At 54.3% G+C, this 23,207-nt stretch overlaps 1 protein-coding gene across 3 annotated transcripts in view; it reads left to right on the forward strand.

Annotated features, from left to right (window-relative positions):
* The window catches only part of PRKAG2 (protein kinase AMP-activated non-catalytic subunit gamma 2), a 244,449-nt gene that overhangs the window by 35,572 nt on the left and 185,670 nt on the right, over nt 1-23,207 (forward strand). Inside the window, exon 1 of one of the 3 annotated variants that reach the window (XM_032840246.1) lies at nt 11,597-11,709. The exons of the other annotated variants lie outside the window; for them this stretch is intronic. The gene's annotated coding sequence lies outside the window, so the exon portion shown is untranslated. Of the gene's footprint in view, nt 1-11,596; nt 11,710-23,207 lie in introns of those variants that run through there. 3 annotated transcript variants of the gene reach the window in all.

Here is a 23,207-nt window from a genome sequence, read left to right on the forward strand (position 1 = left end):
TGCTGCTTTATTTCCCTGCCTTCACCATGAGGTGCTGGTTCTTAATTAGGGTGTATTTTGGCGCCCTGAACCCCTGTTCTCAGCCCTGGAAATTCTGAGGCAGTAGCTCTCCAGATGAATCTGGGCATCTAGCTTTTGATGAAACGGGGCCCCCAGGGCCTCTGATGGTCCCTCCAGGTTCAGAGCATCAGATGAAGGATTTCACCAGGAGCGGACTTGACCTCCCTTCCAGCTCCCACCCTGGAGTGGCTCTGGGCTGGAGTGGCTCTGGGCCTGCCTCTGGGCCCACCACTGGTAGAGGACCCCAGGATCAGGCTGAGGAAGCTCGAGGAACAGACTTGCCCCGTCCCGCACCATCCTTTGATATGGTTGAGCTGTGAAGCTTCTGGGGCAGGTGAGGCGACCGATAGTCTGATGGTCCCAGACCCCATATCGTCTGGTTCCTGGTGGAGGGCCCTGTGCTCAGCACCATGCCTGGTGTGTGGTGAGTGCTCACAGACCGAGGCCAGAGCCGCACCGGGACTCCCGTTATGGAGCGTTACTGCAGCCGGCCTGGCTCTCCCACCTGTCACTGTGGCTCCTGCACACCCCTCAGGTGTCCTGTCTTGGTCACTAGACCCTGTAATGGTGCTAGGGCCCCCCAGGAGTTGCTCTCCTCCTCCTCATCAGCAGGGCCAGCAAGGCTGTAGGGAGACCGGGAAGGTCCCCATCACAGAGCTTGTGGTTAGCGTCTCCCCCCACTAACTAGCAAGTGGGTGACGAGCTGATCATAGGTGTGTGGATGGTGGTCAGGCTCCTTCTGTGACAGGGTGACAGATGAGACGTTCCTGGAACAAGAACATCTTCGGGGGGGAGCGCTTGGGGGGCTCTGTCAGGTGGGCATCTCTCATCGGCTCAGGTCATGGTCCCGGGGTCCTGGGAACGCACCCTGCGTCAGGCTCCCTGCTCAGTGGGAAATTCGCTTCTCCCTCTCCCTCCGCCTCTCCCCCTGCATGTGCACACGCTCTCCTTCTCTCTCAAATGAATACATAAAATCTAAAAACAAAACAAAAACATAACACGAGAATATCTTTAGAAGCTCATAGTGGGGAGGGGGCCGGAAGAATCAAGTTAAAACAGCAACGACCCACTGCGGGCAGCACCTAGCACTGGGCTACCTGGCAGAAAACTCTTTTTCATCAATTATTAGGAAAGCTCCACCATTTGGGGCATTCCGTGGAAGGGCCCCAGAGGCCCAACCTGCCCGGTACCCCAGTGCCGTCTCCGTGGTAAATGACAATTTTAAGGAAGTGGCAGCGAGTCTGCAAGACACGAGGAGGGGACTGACACTGACAGTGGCTAGAACCAGCGCTGGTAGGCTGCATCCCCTAGCCCCGGAGCTGCAGCCCCCCCGCAGATCAGGACAGGGTGTGTGGGGGGGTACTCTGGGTCAGACAGGTGAAAAAACCCACTTAAGGGCATGGAGCAATTCAAACTCTGATCCTTGAGCCGACGGGTTTCCCCGTGAGATGCTGACGTATGTTTGCATACCTAAGTTTATTCCGGTTAAGAAAGTGAGAGCCCACAGAGGACCACACGGTGAATGATCCCATTTGTAGGAAACGTCCAAAACGGACGAGTCCGCGGACGCAGAAAGGAGCTCAGTGGTTCGGGGAGTTGGGGAGCATCCCGGGGAGTGGAGGTGACGGCTCACAGGCGTGGGGTTCCTTGCTGGGGTGACGAAAATGTCTTAAAATTGGCTGTGGTGAGGGTCGCACAGCCCTGTGAATGTACTAAAAACCGTTTAGTCATGCATTTTAAATGGGTGAACTTAAAAAATAAATAAATAAAAAATAAATGAGTGAACTTACTGTGAATAAGTTTGTGAATTCTGTCTTAATAAAGCCGTTGAAACACAAAGTGGGGGAAAAAGCGTGTGTGGTGGTTTCCCGGGGTGGTTGTACAGAATTTCACCCAGTGGGGGGCTTGGGGCAAGGGAAGCGGGGCACGTCACAGCCTGGGGGTCGGGAGTCTGAAATGCGGGTGTGGGCAGGGCTGTGCTCCCACCAATGGCCCTCAGGGGGGATCTGCTCCAGGCCTCTTTCCTCAGTTCCTATCCCCAGTCGGCTGTCTTCCCCTGGCTCCTCCCCTTTCTGTGTGTCTGTGTGTCCTAATTTCCGCTTTCTCTAAGGTCACCAGTCCCATTGGACCAGGGCCACCCTAGTGCCCTCACTGTAACTCGATCACCTCTGTAAAGACCCTCTTTGCAAATACGGTCACGTTCAGAGGTATTGGGTCATTAGGGTCAGGACACAATCCGACCCACGACAGCAAGGAAGGGTGCAATGCATTCTGAGAACTTATTTTAAAACTGTGAACATGTTCAAGAAGTTTTAGCCGGAGTTGTAGTGCTCATTCAGTTTTCAGAAAAGTTCACGAAGTGGAATTCCTTTAGCCGGCAAACCCAGAGACGTGAACCGACCAGTCCTTCCATCTTTCCTGGGGAGGTCTGCGGGCAGGTGCTGTACTAGGACCGCATCTGGCCGCGTGGGGGGGGGGGTGTCTGCACCCACTCGCCCCTGGGACCTGGCTCAGGCCTTGGGCTCCTGCCCAGAAGTGGCGTGAGGTCAGGGAGCAGGCCCGGTGACTGTGGGCGTGGGAGGGGAAGGGGTGACGGGAGCAGAGAACCAGGTTTCCCCGAGGTGTTCTCTGGACGCTTCGACGTCCACAGCGACCCCCCGTGCTTGGCAGAGGCTTGGCTTCCCCAAGGCTGATGCACGCGGGAAGGTTACTTTTCTGTTCTTGCTTTTTAAAATCCGGGTTGACATTTTTCTGTTGTGGATTCATTGTTCTCCCAGTCCCCAGTAGCCATTTATTTCTGAGAACAAAGGAAGCCTGGCTGTGTGGCATGGTGGCTCTCCCTGTCCCCGGGGACCCCCCAGCACCGACGGGGGCAGCGGGTTACGTCCTGCCAGCCCATTTCCTGGTCCCCGGCTCGGAGCCTTCATTCCAAACGGACCTGTCATCCCTGAGCACATGGGACACCTGTCTGTCGACATCCCGCGAGCGTGTTCTGCGGCTCCGTACCTGGTTCCCACCTCAGGAGTCAAAAGCTTCTTCAGGGCAGAGCCTGTGTCTGGTTCCTGTGTGGCCCTGACAGGGGACGGCTCCTTGGACCCTGGACCATGGGTCCAGTCAAGGAGGTGGCAGGGATGTCCAAGCCTGTCTCCAGGTCCTGCTGCCCCTTCCGTTTCTAGAGACTCCCGTTGGGCATCCCCAGTTCGGCTCCAGCCCCAGGCCCGCCACAGAGGTGACCGCAGGCGTGTGTTTCTGGAGCTTTCTCTTGATTACCTTTCACCACTTCCTACTTGGCCCTAACGTTCAGTCTCTGAGGCTCTGTCTCCAATGGCAATTGCTGTGGCATAAGATGCCAGGTCGGGCTCCTGTGACACCTGCGTCACACGTCATTAAAATGGACCCTCCTGCCTCCCTGGCTGCTGGTTCCCATCAGCTCCCGGGCCCTGTTCACCCCCTCGAGACTCAGAGCCAGCACACCCCCAGCCCACGCTATGTGCCAGGCCGTGTCTCTGTATTTAGAAAACAAATGTGTGGACGCACCTACGCGTCTCTCTTTACCTACGTCACCTACCAACCCTGTGGGGCAGGTATGGTTATTATTACTCCAATTTTACAGAAGAGGAAATTGAGGCACAGAGAGGTTCTGAGCTTATCCAAGGTCACGGTGCTCGTCAATGGCAGAACCGGAACTGGAATCTGCAGGCAAGTGGCCTCCGCTTGGAAGGACGAGTGAAGACTCTTACCCTTCACGGTCCGCCCAGGGAGATGAGTCCGGCCGGAGAGAGGACATGCCCAGGGGCATGGCTGTGGAGGGCAGTCTGGAGGAGAAAATTGCTTTATGCCCCAGTGTGATTTGCGTTGGTTTCGATTAAATTGGGAAGACCGCTGCGTGTTCGGCCGCAGCCTGCCTCCTGCCACCTGGGCAGCCCAGAGCCTTCTGTCCTGTGGCGGCTTTGAGGTGGTTTTAGGTCATAGACGTTCAGAACTAGAGCACCTGCCAGACATGGCCAAGCTCGGCCCCTCGGCATTCAGCTGTGGCTGTGCCAAGCCTGGCTTTGGGCTTAGAGAGAAGCTCTGGTGGCCGGGAACCTTCCATTGGCAGAGTGTACAGGGACAGGAGAGGGAGCTTGTACTGGGGAGCCTTACAAGTTCAAGGACGCCTCCATTCTAGCTTTTCTTAACCTGCTCCTGCTTACTCTCAAACCCTCAGCCTCAACCTTACTCTTTTCAGGAAGCTCTTTTTTCCCCCCAAACATTTATTTATTTATTTATTTGACAGCGAGAGAGAGAACAAAGCAGGGGGAGTGGAAGAGGGAGAAGCAGGCTTCCCGATGCGAGGCTCCATCCCAGGACCCTGGGATCATGACCCGAGCTGAAGGCAGAGGCTTAACAACTGCGCCACCCAGGCGCCCCAGGAAGCTCTTTCTGATGAATTTCTTCCAGAGTCGTCGCTGCTGGGAACTTCTATGGAGGCTGCTGTCTGTACAGTATCAACCCTCAGCTTGCTTTTTCCTTGTCTCCCTGACTCTTCTCCCAGCCAGAACACAAGTCCCCGAGGTCAGGGCCCTCTGTCTTCTGTTTCTCTTGTGTTCTGTAGCTGGGGGCTCCATGAGTGTTTCTCGGTAGGAGAGGGACCCCCAAGAGCTGTGGAGAAGAGCCGTGGGGGCCTGCGGGGATAGACCGAGGGAACATGGATGGGGTTAAGGGAGACGCCCATCCTGTTCTTAACGACAAAATGAAAAAGGAAAACAGGGGCTTCCCAGGTGCCGAGGGGTTTCTGTTGAAGGCGAGGACACAGCATCCCGATGCTGGGCTCCCCCTTCTTGGATCTGAGGCGCGTTCTCCTTGCCCAGCCAGGGACCCTGGATGAGACAGAGGCCGTGCAGTGTTCACAACAGTGTGTACTGCCCCAGAGCTGCGGGGCGGGCCCGAGAAGCTACCATGGTGGACGGTGGAGGAACCGGCACAGGGGACGTGGGGGAGTCTTTGTGGGGCTGGAGGTGGCCTCAGAGAAGAATCCGAGAGGAGGAGAGGTCCACGCAGGCTTTGACAGGCAAATAAGTAAGCGTGCGGACGTGCGTGCAAGTGTGCACGCGTGTGTCTTACTTGCCCCCAGTCCGCCCGTATGGCCTCAGTGTGCATCACCGTTTTGGCCGCTGGCACCAATGGCCGATCCTTCCCCGCCCACCATCTGTTCTCCGGACCTTCCACACCTTGGACTCGTTCAGACTGGGTCTGGAGAGGTCACCATGGGACCACGGGAATGAGCCTGGAGAGCTTTCGGGCAGGCAGGGCTAAGCCCTTCCTTGTCCGTTCAGGGGTCAAGGTCCTGGCCCTCTCAGCATCCAGCTGCGTGGCCTGGGGCACAGGTCACTTCCCAACAGGTCGCCTGGATGTAGAGCTCCTCTGCTCTCTGGCTTAGCTGGGAGCTGCAACTCCACAACGGAGCAGGTGGTGGACCCCAACGCACCCCGGTCTGCACACGGTGCTGGCTTCTGTTGGGGGTGGCTCGGGGCCTGCCCTGCACTCAGGTGGGGTAGACGGAGGCCTGAGGGCACTCTCCACACGTGCTGCTCCGCGAAGTCATCTAAGTCTCCACAGACCTTTGGGAGTCCAGAACTTGGCTGTGAAGGATGGAGACAGGGTTACCCTTAGGGGGACTGGGTTTGGTTCTGGTTCCTCTCCACGGAAACCAGGGCATGGGAGCACATGGGCTGCATGTGAGCTCACAGTCCAGGGGCTGCTGAGCTCCTAGTTCTGCTCGGCGGACGGGACCCGGTGAGGGGCTGCAGGGCACGCGTGTCTGAGCCGACAGAGATCCGGGTGCCCTGGTGCACTGTGACGGCCTCCAGTGCTGGAGGCGAGTGAGGCTGTGTGTCCCTCCTCCAGCCTTGGTACCAGGAGGTTTGTTACTATGAAAGGAAATCTCAGACCGGAGTTTGCCAAAGCCCCACAGATGATTTTGTTTTATTTATTTGTTTATTTTAAAACTTACTTCTTTTTATTTAAATTCAATTAACTTATAATGTATTGTTGGCTTCCCAGGTAGAGGTCAATGATTCATCAATGCAAGTGACACCAGTGCTTATCACATCACGTGCCCCCCTCACTGCCATCCCCCAGTGACCCCCTCCCCCGACCCGCCTCCCCTCCAGCAACCCTCAGTTTGTTTCCTATGATTGAGAGTCTCTTGTGGTTTGTCTCCCTCTCTGATCCCACAGATGATTTTAGGCGGCAGGTACAACCTATTCCTGTAGCTCAAAGGAAGTCTTGCCGCCACCTTGGGTGGATTTTCTAGCTGGTTTATTCGGAGGTGCTGGTGCCCGTGCCGTCCGTACTGAGCCAGCCTGAGCTAGCACGCACTTAACCTTGAACACCACTCACTCCACTGAGAGAAAAGAGCTCTGACATTTCTTGAGCTGACATGGAAGTCTTCTGATGTAGATTTCAGTAAGGATGTTGGACGTGCTGAGTCGTCCTCTTTGTCGTCTTGATTCCCAGCTGGAATATTCTAGAAACTACCAGACTGTCCCCAACATGTTGCAGAGCGCCAACAGATGCAGGAAGGCTGTAGGAATGGGATCTCAAAGCGAAGTGCCACAACCATCAGCATCCCTCCAGGACATCTGTTTCCAACAACGGCTAAGCCAACTCCATGCTAACACGGTGCCATGCCCCCTCTTCCGGGCTGCCAAGCTCCCGGCTAGAATACACATGCAGCTCGTGCAGCCAGGAGCTGGGCACTGGGCCTGGGGAGCCCTGTGGGTTCGGTGTCCCTGGCTTCCCCACGCATAGATCCAGCAGCCCCAGGATTGAGCACAGGGCCAGTACCCGCCACCTGCAAAAGTAAGGAGATAAGGCTTTGCTGGGCAGCTGCTATTAGTCCGTGGGTTTCCACGAGCAGTGTGACCCACAGACCTGGTGCCGTGGCCAGTGTAGATGGGGGGCTGGGAGTCCCTTTGCAGTTAGGGCTGGCTGCTTTCCTGTACTTGGTGCCTCATCACCGGACGAAGTTGGTGTGCAGCATTTGGCGTGTGGGCTCACGGCTGAAGGTGACATGGGATCCAGCAAGGTCTGTGCTGGATTCCTGGGGCTCTCAGAAGTCGAACCCAGGCCTGTTACCCATGACTGGGGGATCGGGGGCAGGGGCTGGGTGTGTGTTTCTAGCCTTCTGTGGCTCTTACACAGCTGAGGTCATGCAGGAACAGTTTGGGGTTTTCCTGCCACATTTCCCATGTTACTTGTAGCCTTTGAAGGCACTGCTATGATTTGCTGTCATTTCCTTACCCCGCGGTGCATGACTTCATCAGAGCACACTCGACAAGAACTCCGTGCTCGCACATGGTGGGGGCGTCAGAGCCCTCCCCACTGCTGCATGCCCCACCTCTGTGCACGAACTTCTACTTGCATTTCGGATTTTCTTTGAGACCCCTAAAAGGGAACTTTCCAACTTCAAGAATGAGCATATCCTCTTATTTCTAATCACGCAATAAACAAGCCTGTGCTGCAGATAGAAACCAGAAGATACAAATAAGCCAAAAGAAATAAACACAAGGGGGTGGGGTGTGAACCTAGTAACAGTGTGGAACCCAGCCAGGCTTTGGAGGTGACGCACCTGTGATTAAATCCTGGCGTTGTCACTGCTGTGTCCTTAACCTTGGCAACTCAGCCTCTCTGAGCTACAATTTCCTTGTTGGTTAAAAAAAAAGTATTATTTTACCCATTTACCTGTTGTGCAAGTTGAGATAGCATTTGTAAGTAGCCAGCACTAGAGGACACTCAAGAAATCAGTCCCGGGAGAGATGCCGGGGAGTCACCTACAGGTGTCGGCAAAGCCCGTCGGGAGTAGAGGGGACCCACGAGAACTCTGGATGCGGAACTGTGGAGTCGGTAGTGTGCGGACATGGGGGGCCGCAGGGCCCATGAGGACCCTGGGTGACAGGTTTGTGCAGGTGGAACAGCTGGAAGGTGGGGTGGCCGCGGGCCAGGCCGTCATGGGCCCGGTTTCCTTTACTGTGGAATGTGGCTTTGTTCGGCAGGCAGCGTGGAGCTAGTGTTCTGGGTTTTGCCTGAATTGTTTTTTGCTTTGTCTTTTTGGGTCTGGTGAGGGTGCTAAGGGCAATGCTTAGAGAGCCACGTTTAGGAAGATTCGTATGGAGGAGGTGAGTCAGAAGGGATGTCCCACAGGCAGGAACAGCCCCAAGACCAGAGATCGGCTGATGGAGATGGACGGTGGTCTTCAGCTGTACGAATGTCTTTGATGCCTGGGCCTCTCTTTTAGGGGAGCTCGGAGTCGGGAGTCAGTGGAAAAACTCTGAGCCTGAGGAGGAAGCAGGGACACAAGGCACAGTGGAGATTTGGGGAGCAGGACTGATGCAGGTGAAAGCAATAAGCATTTTGGGGGTTGGTGGCTTGCAGGCTGGAGTGGGGTGGTTGATAGCTCCTCAAGCTCTGATGCTGGGTGCCCGGCCTGTGGGGTCGCTGGTGGTCAGAACTGCAGGGGACCACTCACACCCCACCAGTCATCTGCAGGCACTTGTCACCTAGTGTAGACGCTGCCCAACGCTCTGCATGGTGAAGCCACCATTTCTCTGGCATCTGCAGCCATTCCAAGCAAAACTAATTAGGCTTTTTTCTCGGGCTTATTTGTATACTTTGGAATAAAGCACAAAATAAAACAAGCCTAGCTAACCCAGCAAGGCAAGTTCCAGAACCAGCGGGAGGAAATATTGTGGTTGGCTGGGTCTCTAGCGGACCACTAGTCCCAGAGCCGGGGTGGTGGGCAGGGGGGCTCCACCTGTCACTAAGCGGCACCAGCTTTTTGCTAAGCCATGAGTTTACACTAACTTGGCCCTCTGGTTCCAGAGTTACCCCGTACAGCCCGAGCTGCTGCTTACTTTTGTCCAGATGCTTGCTCGTCCATTATCCCAGCAGCAGCCCTGGGAGATGTGCGGGGTGAGTGTTCTCGCTGAGATTATTTTCTCAGAGGAAGATCTGAGATTCATGGAAATGGCCTGGATCTGAGCTATGGTCACAGAATGTCTGCATTTTCGTCCTTTAGGTGAGAATGTTGCTCATTCTACAGTCAGGAAAACAGTGTCAGGTTCAGGTGACTTTCCCAGGTAGGTCCCAGGATTCCTGGTGCCCAGGGAGATCCTGGCCCCATGCCCAATGCCTCTGATCCCTCTTCAGACCTCAGAATGGATCACTGGGTTCCAGGGACCAGCCCGTACCCTCTGGGCAGAGAGGAGCCTTAAGAAAGCCACAAACTTCCAACTCCAAAGTCCCAAACTCTTAGCTGTCTTTTCATGAGCCTTGGAAACCGTGCAGCATTCCTTTCTCGCCATGAAGCGTCCTGGGTCACCCCAGAGGTCATTCACAGAGGTCACCCTTTACTGAACCACAAATCTGCCAGCTAAATCCTGTCTTAGACCAAAGAACAGATTCTTCAAGGGAGACATCACCTCGGCCTGTGGACCTGCGGCCCTGAGTCTCTCACTGTCTCTCGAAGCAATTTCTCCACTGCTGAAAAGTCCAGGTCATTAGTGAGTTTAAAAGTGAACCTTGCAGAGTGCTGATGTGAGGATCCTCATTTTCTCCTTTTTTTTTTTTTTTAAGATTTTTTAAATGTCTGTAAGTAATCTCCACACCCAAAGTGGGTCTTGAACTCACAACCCCGAGATCAAGAGTCATACACTCTTCCCACTGAGCCAGCCAGGAGGTCCACCCACCCCTGTTTTCTCCTAATCCATTTTCTTCCCAACCAGCTCGCGCACTCCCCAGGGATATGTGTGACAGTGATGTAGGGAAGATGTTAGGGTTCAAAGCCGACCACAGAGAAAAAATCCTTGAGATGTCTTTGGTGCAAAAAGGTGATTTTATTAAAGCACAGGGACAGGTCCCAGGGGCAGAAAGAGGCGCCATGGGTCATGAAGAGTCCCATTATGTACTTTCAAGTTGGGAGGGGGTTAGGGAGAGCATAATCTCTAAGGAATTTGGAAGCGAGGTTTCCAGGACCCGGAGGGGACTAGCTATGGTGGGGAAAGGTTTATTACCGTCCAGTCAAACCCGAGTTCTGACATCCTTTAGAAGGATGGTGGGTCATATGCTTGGGGGGTGATGGCCAAGACATGTCTTCGGGGGTTTAGAGATAAAGGAAATTTCCAAAGGAATTTTTATACTTTAAAGTAGACTTACAGGATCCTGGGGTTGGGCTAGGATTGCCTTTTGCCCTTAGCAAAGTATTAACCTCCAGGCAGTTGAGTCCCTAGAGGAATGTCCCTCTGCCTGTTGGAAGGACTTGTCAGTGGGCTGTAGGTCGTAAGGAAATTTAATATAATTATCTCTCCTGCCTTTGTTTCCCACATCAGAGGCTACCCAGGATTCATTTTAATCGGGGACGGTAAGACCCACAGACACCAAAATGACTCTCATGAAGGAAGAAATTGACCGTACTACTTGCAGATCCTAGAGACGGGGCTCAGCACGCCAGGCGGAACCAGGCAGAGAGGCACAGGGCTGAGCCAGGAGGCGCTAGGCGGGAGGGGACGACACAGGCAGGGAGGGTCCTTTACTGTTGCCGCTGCTGTAAGGTGCGGGTGAGGCAGGGCCAGTGGGTTTGGGATGGGCGGGTTTGAACCATTCCAGCGGGGGCCGGTACTGCCTGAGCTGGGAGGGAGGAGGTCAGGGCGTGCGCACTCCGGGGTGGTCTGGTTTGCGTCTGAAAGGCAGGCTCCCAGGTGAGCCATCCACTCTCTCCAGGGAGTGGCTGACCCAGGGCGGGCAGTCCCGCCTGGGTCAGCGAGGCCGCAGATGTCAAAGCCTCAGGATCACGGAAACAAGCCATGGTTGTTCATATAGGGAGGGACTGTGTTGCCTTCCAGAAGCTGCAGGTTGTACGGGCAGGGTGGAGGGCCCGGGTTTCCGATGGGAAGTTCCCCAGCAGAGCCTTTGGGAAGGGCCTCCGCCAGGATCCTTGCCCCAGAGAAGGCTGCATTCTACATATTCCAAGCGCAGGGCTCCCCAGGGAGTCTAGGCTGCTGCAGCCGCTGGGCCGTGTCCCCTGAAGCTGTGTCGATGGGGACCGAGCAAGGCCCCTGCTGCATCATCGGCCCTGCCTGCCTTCATTTGTCCTGCTGCCTGTCTTTTTAAGAGCCCCAGCTCAGCCCTCCCTCCTGCTCACTTGCCTGTGTAGTAAGGAGTTGCCTCCCCAGCAGCCGCTGGCACAGGTGGTAATGACAGTTGGCTGCGGGCCCGTCACGGAGGGGATCTGCCCTCGCTCTGCCTGCGTGTTGAGCAGCACAGCAGCTCCAGCCAACAAGACTGTCGCCTGCGCTGTCTCGGGCCAGCTCATGCTGTCTGCCGTCCGCTCGGTGCGCCGCTCGGGGGACTGGGAACACGCCCAGTCCCGGTCCCCATCTGTTGCAGACGTGCGGCGGTGGCGGCTCGGGGAGCAGCCGAGCCCTAGAACTCGCCTGTGCTGAGGGGGCTGGGAAACCCCTTCTCTCATGGGCCTCCGGAGCCCACATCCGGATTTGTCGGAGCTGGGAGCGCTGGGTCTGCAGCACCGGCATCCCGTGGGCCAGCATCCTGCAGCCGGGCACCTGCCGTCCGCAGCCGCAGGCGGAGACCTCCAGGACCACTTGGGGCTGAGTAAGCGGACCGCCCTCCCCGAGCCGATCCCGGAGTGCGAGTGCGTGGTGACTGTGCGTTTCTGTGTGGACGCCTTTCCCCCCTTAGGATGCTTTTGTCTCCTCTCTTTGCCAGACCGATGCCGAATTGTTGCTTTGTTCTGCGGGGGCCTCTTGTTAAACTAAACACCCCCAGGTGGAATTCCGCCTTCTTTCCCTACCTCGGAGCTATACGTTTTCTCCTTACGTAACTTTTCCTCGGGATTTAAAGAGGCTCTTCCTGAAGGTGGTATGTGTGTGGGGGCGTGTTCGTGGCTGTTCCCTCCCTGTTTTCTGTCCCTCCTCCCCCCGCTCAGCTGTCCCCTCCTGGGCCTGGCTCTCCGCCCACGGTCTCACCTTGGCTTCCAGTTTCCCGCTGACATCTTAGCAGAGTCGACATCCTCTGGCTTTCTGCTCCCACTTCCCTAGTCATCACTTGTTAAATTTGTCCTGAACAGAAAAGATCGGGAATGATGGGGGAGCCTGGGGACACCACCCGAGTTGTCCCTTGGAAGGCTCAGGACCACAGAGTCAACGGTCCCCTGCCTGATGAGGGTGCACTTTGGGAGGCATACTTGTTGCTTTTGAACTTAAGGAGAACGCATGGAAGAAACAGAAGCTGGGGGGGAGCGGGGCAGGAAGGGAAGAGAGGAAGATGGGAAAGGCGCTCACCCAGGATTGAGCCGAGGCTTGTCCCTTCCCTGGGTGCGAGGAGAAGGGTGGGGGCTGAGAACCCGAGTTTCCAGGGGGTCAGCGCTGCTGCTGGAAAGGGCTGGATTCCAAAGCCGCTGACAGGGGGCCATGCGCTCGGAGCAAGCTGCTGAGTGTTTCGGTTCCCGCCACCCCCAACAATCCTCCCTCTCCCCACCCCCCCAAAAAACCAGGGCCTGAATTAGTTGTCTGTGACCGAGCTTGAGCTCACAATCTGTGATTGGTACTTGAGTCCTGGTGATGGGGGGCGGGGGATGGGCAGCGGGGGCAGGAAAATAGAAGAATGAGGCTTGATTCTGTGCTTCTGGACTTATAATCTAGTGGGGGCAAGAACAGAATATTAGATCAAGACTTGGGGAACAGTGGAGAGTCAAGCATGGGATGGGGCAGACGCCAAGTGTCCAAGGCAGGGGCCGGTGGTCTGGGGACAGCTGGGAGGGGGCTACATGGAGGGGCTGGGGACAGCGGGACACAGGCTTATGTCTGAGTGCAGGGGAGACCCCAAAACATAAAAGGAGAGCCTTCCCGGTGCTCTCAGGCGTGGCTAGGTAAGAGAAGCCTGGAGGCAGACGGGAGGGGCACGAGCGGTCAGCCCAGGAAGCTTCCTAGGGAAGTGATGAACAGATTTGCCTCGAGATTGGACCAGTGCCCGTGGGCCCGTCCACCTCTCAGCCAGGCTGACTCTGAGAACAGCCGGGCTCACTTCCCGACCCGAGAGGAGGGCAGTACGGCCTCTCAGCTCTCCTCTGCTTCTGCAGTTTGTGCAGGGACTTCCAAGGGCTGGAAAACTCTAAGGTGGGGTTTTAGGTTTGTTTTTGGTTGTTTTAGCCCAAAGTGAGGCCTAGGAGGCAGGGATTAACTCCTTTCTTATGCGAGGGGATGCTGAGTATAAGATTCATTCCACAGGGGTCATTGAAAAATCCAGCCTTCTTGCCACACCTACAGCCACGGACTGAACTGAGAAAGAAACTGGGTGGCCCAAGGCCCAGCCTGGTCTTCTTACCGAGGCAGGCGTGGGGAGGAGGGAGGTGAGCAGACTGTGGATCGCTGGGTGGATGTCCCCCCTTGTCATGGACTTTGGCGTGCGGGTCCCCAGGCCAGTATCCAAGTCACCCTTTCATGGAGACAAACTCTCGAGTGCCACACGCCTGGCAGGGTCCAGCCACAGTGAGCATGATGCTTGGTCTTGACCTTGTCAGTAGTATTGGCCAGCCGGGGTCCCTGAAAATGGACCTTCTAATTTTGCCTCCTGATTTCAGCTCAGCTCTTAGCTAATAGAATCCTTGGATTTTTCCAACCTCCTTGCTGTTCTCTTTCAAACCATATTACTTTCCTCTTCCTTTAAAAGTATTGCAGTCTGGGGGCACCTGGGTGGCTCAGTCGTTAAGCATCTGCCTTTGGCTCGGCTCAGGTCATGATCCCAGCGTTCTGGGATCAAGCCCCCGTCCCGCTCCCTGCTCAGCGGGAAGCCTGCTTCTCCCTCTCCCACTCCCCCTGCTTGTGTTCCCTCTCTCGCTGTCTCTCTCTGTCAAGTAAATTTAAAAAAAAAAATCTTTAAAAAGTGTTGCAGTCTATCCTCCCACAGGCTGCCCGCACGGACGAGTCTTGCACTGTACCTTCTCGAAAACCCCCTTAGTATTCCTTCATACACAGCCTGTGGGCTTAGAGGGGCTCATGCCTGTGCTTTTTCTGTGCATTGTTTTGTATTAAGTTGTGTTCAGTTTGTTCTTGTAGGTGGATTCATTCAATTGGTAATTCCCTATGGTCAGTTAGGGTTTTCATTTCTTACAGGGATTTGTCTCTGTATCACTGCTGTTAACCCTTCACGCTTTGGTAAATATTTATTGACCATGTATTAGGCACCAGGTGCCGCACATGGCATTTTCATGGTATTAGTTATTTTCTTAGTTCTCATGATGATCCTGGGAGGTTTGCCTCATTTGACACAGGAGGAAATTGAGGCTCTGTGAACTTGAACTATTTGCCAAGATTACGTAGCTGGTGTATGACAGACTAGGGTTCAGATTCAGGTCCTCTGATTCCAAAGTAGCAGCCCCCATGCCCTACCTCCCGCCCCCCGCCCCACCGCACTGCGCTGTTTGAGCACATGGCAAACTTCCAACAGTGAAAACGTGTGTCTTAGCCACCATCATGTCATGGCGACCAAGCAGGACCTCCAAGGCCCTACAGTTTCCCAGCCCCGAGACCCCGAGGACTTGCTGTCCTGCCACCAGGGGCTGACAGCGTGAATCCACGGGCTTTCTGTGTCTCTGGTAAACCTTTCCTCTCCCTGACAAACTTCTTTTCCATGAGCATGACTTAAGGCTGTAGAGCCCTAAAAGAGGTTAATGACGGAGTACAGAGCTCTGACCTCAAGAACTAAAATTTGGGGTTTTGAGAAGGGTGTAATCATAAGCACCTGATGCTCAAGGACCCGGCGAAGCTGCCTCCTCAAACCCAGAAACCCGTGGCATTGGACTTGGGAGTTGGACTTGACCTTCAGCCTGTGCCCTGCTAGGGACCGTGGGCAAATCATTTCACCTTTCTGAGCCTGTTCTTTCTTCTGACACTGGAGATGGCCATAAGAGCTCACAGGACGGGGGGGACACCCGCTGACCAGGGCTAGTTCCCCACCTGCAGCAGATGCTCACAGTAGCCGGCCTCGTCCCGCTGGGGAGCAGTCTGTTGCCCTGCACTGACCCCAGCGAAGTCCTCCCAAAGCAGGGCCTGGAAGCGATCGGTTTTCAGATAGAATTCTGCGGGTCTTATCACTTAGATTATTCACCAGGAAATCAAGGCCAGAGGCCTGTGGGTTCTGTGGGGTTCCTGTAGTTCCCTCGCCGCTCCAGGCAGGCGGCTGCCAACCTGTCCTTGGAGTTGGTCAGGCTCGCCCCGTCCCTCCCGCCCCACGCGTGCTGCATGCGGACGCAGCTGTCTGCTGGCTCAGTGTGGTTCCCTGCCACCGCCGTCTCCTGAAGGTCGCAGTGCATGTCTGCCCTGTCTTCCTTGGATCATACATTCCTTTCCTTTCTCAATTGCCTTTGGCATCTTTTCGCCCTAAGATAGAGCGATAGAGGGAAGTAGGGAGACAGTAGAAAACAAAACCAGACTCGGGTTCTTGTTTTGATTTTGCTTTGCGAGTGAGGTGTGTGGTGGTATTTTACTGCTTCACGTCTGCTTTTACCGGAGCCTGCCATCTGCCTGGTAATAATGGCTTCATCTCCTTAGTCACTTGTGAGTTAGAGACGCACCGTGCAGGTTCCAGGGCATAAGAGAACAGACACCCAGCGCGTCGGAGCAGAGCCAGCCCTCCGCCCCACAGTTATCCCGCTGCCATGTTGGGGGGCTCACAGCATGATGGGGGGCTCCAGGCGGCCCGAGGAGGGTAGAACGGAGGCTGTGGAGTCAGGGCTCCTCATTCTCTCCCAGGGTGCTCTACCTTTTCTTTTTGGTTCCCAGACGGACTCCCGAGGTTTGAGAGCCCCGGGGACAGGATTTTGCTGCTTCTTGCAGAGAGAACCAGATATAGAAACAGGAGCTAAGGAGAAGTAAGACAAAGCACCAAGAAAACTCTATGGGGCTCTTCCTTTTCACATAACGCAAACAGCTCATGTATTTGACCTTAAATGCAGACCTTGTCCTTGCTTTGCGAGCTCCATTGGCTGAATCACATTCAGAGTCACACTTTTCATGGCTGGAAGTAAACTTGGGGCTGACACTTGGGGACCTTTGGGGTTTTGGAGACTTCTAAGGTGGAAGGCTGAGCTGGGGTGGCCTGTGTTCAGGAAAAGGTCGTGAGGAGACAGGCGGAATGTTACCCTTGCATAGTGACGGGACAACGTACGGCCTTCCCCTTAACCAGGGGCAACAGGCAGAATCTCCCATGAGCCGTATCAGGGGTGGGACTCTCTCCGGGAGGAAAAAAGGTGGCAGAACACAAGGTGTGAACGGGCGCCTTCCTGGAGAGAGAGCATCAGGCCTGGGCCTTGCTGCCACCACCCTGCCCCTGCCCTTCCCTCTGGGGCTGCTGGAGGTAGAGGCCTGGTACTTCCCACAAACCGTGGCCATCCGACGGTTAGACCCTGCCTACCCTGTGCTCCTTATCAAAGCTTTGAGATGTATGAGGACAGTTTTAGAAATATTTCACCAGGAAGATCAGAAGGGTGGGGGCGCCTGGGTGGCTCAGTTGGATGAGCGTCCAACTCTTGATTTCAGCTTGGGTCATGATCTCAGGGTCGTGGGATCGAGCCCCACGTCAGGCTCCATGCTCAGCACAGTCTGCTTGAGAGTCTCTCTCTCTCTGACCCTCCCCCTGCTTGCGCTTACTCTCTCAAAATAAATAAATAAAATCTAAAAGAAAAAAAAAAAGGATCAGAAGGGTGCTTTCTGCTCATCTGAAAAGTCAAATTAATGATAACTATGATTCTTCAAGCGCTATATTGCTGGTACCTACTACTGCCCGATGCAGCTATGACAGAAAGGTGAGTTTTCTTGATAACGGGACCTCCTCACCATAAGGCGTCTCTGCCAGGCTCCGAAGACAAAGGAGTCAAGACTGAGCCAGAAGGGCATCTGGGTGTGTCCTTGGAGGGGTGTCTGCAATTTAGTAGGGAGCAGGAATGCTGTGCTTTTAAGGCCTGGCGGACAAAGGAGACAGGGTAACTCCCAGCACCCAGACACTGGGGGGAGGCCTGGCACGGCACCCACGTGGACCCCTCAAACACATGTGTTCTGACTTCTGACACAGGTGCCCAGGGCTTCTTGAAGACCCTGCTGCTGGTGCTGTGCTGAGTTGGGGCTGGGTAGGAGGGGGCTGGACTAGGGAGTGATCCGTTTGAATAGATTTTCCACTCAGAATCCCAGAGCGCTCTATCCCCTGGTGGGATTCGCCCTTCACGTTAGGCCAAGACCCAAGCCAGGCGCTTACCCAGAACCAGCCAGGCCTGGCTCAGAGCTCACTGCAGGCATCTGTCACCACCCACTCGCTCTGAGTCATCCCACACTTATCTGCTGAAATCGCAGAGCCTGGAAATGCGCTTACTGGTTGGTCTTCCAATACAAACTCGGGGGGGCGGGGGACACTTGGAAAGAAGGTGGGTCTTGGTGGGGGAGGGGCGTGCTCCGTCTGGCCTGGGGTGGGCTGAGGGGCTCTGAGTGCCCCACTCAAGGATCTGGGGACCCCTCTCCTCCAGGCCCCTTGGGCTATCGTCAGAATGTCCCTCTAGGCCTTGTTAGTGGCCACCTGGCAGCTCTCCCCAGAAGGACTTGTTCCTTCTTCTGGCTGCATAGAGAGGACACTGGGCCACGCCACCATGTAAAAAATTTGTTTTTCCTCTTCCTTCCCAGATCTCTACTTGGTAGATGAGAATAATTACCCACTTCCCTGCCCCGTCCCCCCTCCACCTGCCTCCCTGCCTCCACTGTCTTCTAAATGGGGAGGAAAACCCTCTGTCAGTGGACCAGAGTGCCGAGTGTTTCTCAAAGGGTGGCCCTGGGGGTTGGTAGACTGTGCCTTCCTGGGCCCCACCACAGCCCACTGAATGGGGTCCTCAGGGCTTCTCAGTAGCATCTTACGTGCTCTGAGGACTGGCTTTACAGGAGACAGGAATCTGTACTTAGAGTGGATTGACTTGGACTCAGCATTTCCCCTCCTATTTGTCTATCTAAAAAGAAAATTCTGGGGACATCTGGGTGGTGCAGTCAGATAAGCCTCTGCCTTCGGCTCAGGTCATGATCTCAGGATCCTGGGGTCGAGCCCCGTGTCAGGCTCTGCACTTAGCCAGAATCTGCTTGTCCCTCTGCCTCTCTCCCTGCTCACGTGCGCTCTCTCATTCTCTCTCTCTCAAATAAATATTTTTTAAAAAAAGAAGAAAGAAAATTCTAGACCTTCTTGTCCAAGGTCCAACTAGACACTGAGTCTAACAGTACCCCCCCGCCCCATGCCCCAAGTCAGCTTTCTCTAGTTTTGTTCATGGAGATAGATAAGAGAGTATTGTGCAATTGCAAAAACAAAACAAAACAAAAATCCAAAGAGTATTTTTCAGTAATTCCAGATGCCTCAGGACTCTGGTTAATCCAAAGGTCTGAGACCTGCATCTATGTCTTGTTTGGAATGCTGTCAAAAAAAAGCTCTGTAAAATGCATTTACCAGTGAAACAAACCTGACATCACCCAGCTTCTGGTACTTTTGGGGCCTCAGTAATGGCACTTGGACAAAGTCTGGCATGCCGGTGAGGATGGATGTCGGGTTGAGATAAACTGTCCGTGATCCACATTCTTCATCACATTTAAATATCCACCATGTTCTTGGTGCTTAGTGATCCCTGCATTTCCTGCTTGGCTGGACAGACTGGGTAGTTAATAGAGAGGTGGTGGGGAATTGTGGCCTCAGCCCATGAGCGCCTTTGGGTATCCCCTTCCCCACCCCAAGCGCCTCCCTAGGGTCCCTGCTCCAGTGCTCCCCAAACTGGCCTCATCCAAGAGCTGTTTCTGTCTGAACATCTCTACTGCACCTGAATTTCTCTTTTCATTCCTGGGCCGTGGGGGCCCTTTTCTGAGATTAGCTACACCGGTAATCCCGTAATTCAGAGCAGGGATTCGTGTCATGGGTTGTCTCTCATGGTTATCATTTAAATATTACCTTGATCCAAATAAAGGGCCTCGGGATAGGAAATTTAGGATTCTGACACCTCACACTATTGGGGTTTTACCCTTGGGAGAAATTGGGTTTTTGGTGTCCAACACATCTCTCCTCCTAGATCTGTAGCCACTGTGCCTCTGGCTGGGTCCTGGAAGGTGAAGTACAGAATTTCAGATCCCAGGAAGGGGAAGAAGGGACAACTGTGCCCCATCGGATAGGTGTAACCAGGTACTTCGTCACCAGGAGGGCGACTAAAACCAGAGCATTTTGCTGGAAATAGAGTATAGCTATCACCCACACTGCACAGCTGCTTCCTGAAAATTCTGCTCCCACTGCATGAGAAAGCACATTCCGTATTTCAGGATCAATAACATAGACATCTTCCCTGTGTTCTGCAGATTGTACGTTTTTCTTTTTTCTCTCCTAAAGTATGGGGATGGGCGGTGGTTGGTGGGTCACTTTGGGCTCAGATTTATTGACCTATAGCTTACATACAATGCCATGCACCAAGTTTCAGTGTGCAGTTAGATTGTGATAAATGAGAGTGGGCATGCGACCACCATTCTCACGACAGAGCTCATCAACATGACCCCGTGGGTCCCTCGGGCCCCTTTGCATTCTGTCTCCTCCCCCAGCCCCATCCTGAGACTGGGGAGGAGCGTGGAGCTCCCCTGTGAATGCCCAGTTCCAGACACACAAGGCTCCCTGACACGTGTTTCAATGAATAAAGACATCAGTGGCTCTAACGTATTTTAAAAATTCTCCCAAGCCTCCTCTGGTTTCTCCCACTCATCCTACATTTTGGAAGACTGTCTGATAAACACTTGTTAATAAATAGTTTCTGCATTTAGTCATTCCTGAGACCAGTCTCCCGATCGGCCTGAGACCATCAGCGTTACTGGAGCCGATGACATGAGAGCAGTGAAAGCAGGGGCTGGCCGTCCTCATTGCCCACGTGGTCACGGTGACATGTGCATTTCCTTCCCACCTCCTGAAAGACCGAAAAACCCGGCAGGAGTGTCCGCCCCAGACTAGAAACCCCAGCCTACATCACCCCCGCCTCTCTCAAAGATAACAGCATTCTGCCCCTACATAATGGCATCTTGCCTTTACGAACCGGGGGAGTAGCTCGTGTTATATATTTACATGTGTATGTATATTAACTCATGATCTGAGAGGAACTCCTATGATTCCCATTTTATGGATGAGGAAACTGAGGCACAGAGAAACTGACTTCCACAAGATCACGTAGTTTTCTGGTCATCTGTTGCTGTATCACAAGCCACCCAGACCTTAGAAGTGTGGTTGGGGATCATTGCAGGTCCGGGGGTTTCCTGGCTCGCGGTGGGCCCAGTTCCCATGTGACGTTCCACCCGTGTTCTTGGCCACACAGCAGCTGAGGGCCGAGGGCTCTGAAGGTCTCCTCACCCCGCGTTGGGTGCCTGGGCTGACGGACGGCTGCTGGAAGGGTCTCAGTGCAGCCTCTCCCCTTGGCCAGCGTGAGCTTCCCCATGGCAGGGTGGTCTCCAGGCAGCTGGACTTTTAACAGCTGGTGTTCCCCGCGGGGCAGGTTCCAGGAGATCCAGGGATAAGCCACCAGCTTCCTACCACGTGATCCTCCTGGGGCATTTCTGTTGATCGTAGGGGCCCAGACTCGGGGAGGGGAGGGAGGGGAGGAGGGACTCTTCCTCGGCAGGAATGCCCGGCTTGTGCGTTCAGGGACGGTGGCACTTGGCACCTCAGACTAGCACGCAGCCCCTCCCCGGCAGCCCGCTGACTTGGACGTGAGCCCTGGCGAGGAGCTTCCCATCACCGCTGGCCTGATGGACACACCATAAAACACACTTCCAGGGGCATCATTTCTGTTCTGTTTTACTAACAACAACAACAAAGCCGGTTGGGTCCGCGCTCATGTCAGGACCCGGGTCATACCTGCAGGCGGAGAGGGACCGTCCCCCAGCTTGCTGACCCAAGGACTTGACTCCGTGCTGCACGGCACGCCAGAGATGAAAGTAAACAGGTGAAACATAGGAGACTCAGGTGCCGTTCCACACCGATCTGGCAAAATCCTGAACTTTGACAGCATAGACAGTCTGTGGGAGAGGCTCTGAGGGAAGCAGAGCCTCCTCCCCCGGAGTGAGGAGGGCAGAATGGCACCGTCGTAAGAAGGACACATGACAGTTTTGTCCTGAAATCACAAATTCACGGCCGTTTGAGCCACAGTCATGCTTCTGGGGACATATCCTAGAAATATGAAGAATGCACAAAGTTCTTATGACAGCCTGGTCCTGATGGCCAAAGATGAGAGACACAGATTGCCACGGGGGCTGGTACAACTAGAATGTTCCATCCAAAGGAGTTTGCGCTGGGTACCGGAAAAATCTCTCTGTGCTGATAGTGAATGATATCCTGGATAAGCAAAGTGTGAGGCAGAATGTATGCATGGCAGGGGTCCCTAGTATTAGATAGGATGCTCATGCATAAAGAAGTCTAATAGGATATGCAGCTAAAGATGGTTCCTTTGGGGGCACAACATGGATGGGGCCAAGGGTGGGACCCCAACTTTTCCATCCTACATCGTCTTGTTTTGACTTCCAAATCCCGTGAATTTAGCTCTTACCCACACGCATGGACAGCAGAGCTGCTGCCCTCAAGAGTGCTCTCTGCGGAGATGAAATTTATCAATAAATCCCAGACAGAGCTTGAGGGATTTAAATTCTTAAAACTCTTTAACTCGAAACTCTTTAAATTCTTAAGCAAGTATCTGGAACTCTTGAACTGCATGGGGTTAGAGAAGGGTCCCAACTGGTCTCGTTAAGAAAGGCGTCATGGGTCTGTGGGACTTGAGCTAGTTCTTGGGGGATGAGTAGGTCCTCTTACCTGTGCGTAGGAGAAACTGGGGGGGTTAGTCCTAGCGGGGGGTGCTGTCAGCTAGCACGCCTCGGACGGATACGCAGGAGTCGTCGCGTGTCCAGCACAGTCGGCTGTGATCTGGCTAGTTGAGGAAAGGTTGGAGTGAGAGCCCCAGTGTGGCCAAGGGAGACGGGTCAAGGCACCCTACACTGTGAGGAGACAACTTCCTGAATCAGAGTTTCTCAGCCGGTCTTTAGAAAAACGTGATTTCCCATTTTGTAACAGATTGTGTTCGCAGCATCCCATGGCGCTAGACAATAGGAACGAATTACAAAGGCTCTTCAGTTACCTGAACCTGACCTAGAAATTCCGTGACTGTTGAACAAATGTCAAGCTCAAAATAAAATTGTAATGCATTAAAAAAAAAATCTTTGTGTGTCCTGACCTTCACTGACGTGCAAGGTTCCGGTGACAGTGTGCAGGCCAGTCTCACATGGCCTGGCTGCACTGGGGTGTGGTGACTTCGTGCTCAGGCAGGAGGGACCCTAAGGTCTCAGCCAGCAGGTCTCCCGTTCGGCCTGATCCCGTTCTCCGAGCTGGGCGCACGCACAGACCAGAGAGAACTAGCCTACATGATCTTTTATTTCTGTCCTTTAACATGCAGATGGGGCCATGTGCACAGAGGGAGAGGCAGCAGGGAATGTCCCTGGTGGCTCTGGTTTCCCTCTCTGCCTCTGGGGTTTCCCTTTTTTCTCTGTGGACCTCCCCCAGATCATCACCATCGTGGTTCTGGAAGGTCAGAGTCCATGCACTGTGGGCACGAGGACTTGTGCTTTGCATGCAGAGGGAGGTGTCCCAGGGGCCTCACAGATATAAAGGGTAGAGGGATGTGTGGTCCAGAGGCTTCAAGGACATACTGGTAGTGACCACACGTGAAAATGAGGGGCTGGCCTGGCGAAGGGACAGACAGCTCCAAGGTTCTCTGGCTCTAGGAATATCCCCATAGGACCTGGTCCAGAATCCTCTGTGCTTCTTCAGCAAGAAATAAAGGTTCCAAACCACTCTAGCAAGGAGTAGATGAGAAATGCGGAGGACAGGCTCAGGGATGTGTTTCATCCTAGGCCCATCCTGGCCCCCAGGGAGGCACACATGGCCTGGGGACATGGGCTACACACAGGAGACATCTCAGTGATCAGATCCTCCTAAGAGATGATGGCTTTTAACCCAATTCTTAGGATGTTGGAAGCAGACTTTTTTCCTCCCTTGAAAAAGCAAAG

The sequence above is a fragment of the Lontra canadensis genome, unplaced genomic scaffold (assembly GCF_010015895.1).
Source record: "Lontra canadensis isolate GAN:19392208 unplaced genomic scaffold, GSC_riverotter_1.0 scaffold111, whole genome shotgun sequence".
In the NCBI taxonomy this organism is placed as follows: domain Eukaryota; kingdom Metazoa; phylum Chordata; class Mammalia; order Carnivora; family Mustelidae; genus Lontra; species Lontra canadensis.